A 1,510-nucleotide genomic window follows, 5' to 3' on the forward strand; every position below is an offset into this window, starting at 1 on the left:
TTAAAACGAAATATTTGGACTATGTTTCCAGGATTTACAACTTCTAGATGGCAAGTATGTTCTCGCGCCTCAATGCATCTTACCCAGTGCTTTCCTTATTTTTTTTATTTGAAAGCAATTGCAATTACAATAATCCGTGGAGTACGTTAATGATGGCTTATATTGTATTTAATGACATCTTTGACATTGTAGAGAATGGAAGCTCAAAGAGGGAGAGAGAAATAATCTACTAAATTGTTGTAATTAATCAACGATGCTTGTAGAATAGATGAATTTCAAAGGATGTAACCTTGCAGTGTAATTATCCACTCTTATTGAATCATTATTCTTGAATTTTAAGAAAATGGTAAGAAATCATTTACTTTCATCCTCTTTCTTTCCATTCAAGAGTCATGTCTCATTTCGTCTCTTCCATTTGTGAATCTTAATCTGCACAGTGAAGAATGATTTATTAATAGTTCAATGTTGTATTTTTTTCTTCTAGTCAGAACATGAAATTGATAAGACAAATGTTTTCCATTTAGAATGTGTCAATCAGCTCAAACTCATAATTTCTCTCAATGTTTGGTTCAATCGTCGCCCCTCTCATTTTGCCTTATCATTTTCTCAAGCTCATCATCGCTTATATATATATCCAACATACTCTTCTTCATTTTTGGTTATCAAAGGAATCCGAATTAAGCCTCTTTATTTTTGAATTTGTATAATGACATATTTGGAATCCAAAGTGATAATAAATTTGAAATTGAAGATATGGTAAAGGTCTTAGAGTCTCTAAATCCAATACATGATAAGGTCGGGTCATTTATCTTCATCCCAACATTTGACTTCTACGTTTCTTATAGACAATTTGATGAAACAAGCATTGATGCAAACTTTCCATTTATTTAAAGATTAAATAACAATCAATGTCCCTTCTTTGATCAACATGAGGTTTGCATGTTCGAATCAAGTTTCCGATTGTTACTTTTCTTTTACATATATGCTTTCATATAGGATGAAATTGTTATGGGTATGGCATCCAAGGAACAGAAGTACAAAAGAAAGAAACACTATAAAGTACCTTTGTGTGCCATATGAGGTATTTTGAATATATGTATATCAGATAGCATGACTCTAAGTTTGGATTTTTCTTTACAATATCTTATACATCTATTTAAGACAATGTAGTTGTATGTGGCTGTTTGGAATGATGTAACTTATCCAAATCAGATATTGATGTGTTCCATAGGGTTTGTTCATGTAACTTGAATTTGGTGTGTTGCCTCTCCACCTACAAGTTACAATTGACATCTCTTGTTAATGCACACATCCATCCATTGACAAAATAAATATGGGTTACTAGGTGACTGAATTTAATTAAGGCCATAATTCGAGTTTGTAGAAAGATGGTGTCATGTATTTTTTTTGTTCATTAAGTCCATGTTTCTTATTCATGTTAGGAGATAATAGATGGACTTGCATCATGAAAATTACAAAACCTCTTTTTTGCATCATGAAGGCTTTAGTG

At 31.7% G+C, this 1,510-nt stretch overlaps 1 non-coding gene across 1 annotated transcript; it reads left to right on the forward strand.

Annotated features, from left to right (window-relative positions):
- The first annotated feature begins 1,184 nt into the window (after positions 1-1,184).
- LOC145038042 (small nucleolar RNA snoR127) lies at positions 1,185-1,274 on the forward strand. Its single transcript, XR_013679144.1, has one exon. It is a non-coding gene; the product is annotated as a small nucleolar RNA snoR127 (small nucleolar RNA).
- Positions 1,275-1,510: the final 236 nt, after the last annotated feature.

This window comes from Lactuca saligna, chromosome 3, assembly GCF_052625555.1.
Source record: "Lactuca saligna cultivar CGN05327 chromosome 3, ASM5262555v1, whole genome shotgun sequence".
NCBI classification, from domain to species: Eukaryota; Viridiplantae; Streptophyta; class Magnoliopsida; order Asterales; family Asteraceae; genus Lactuca; species Lactuca saligna.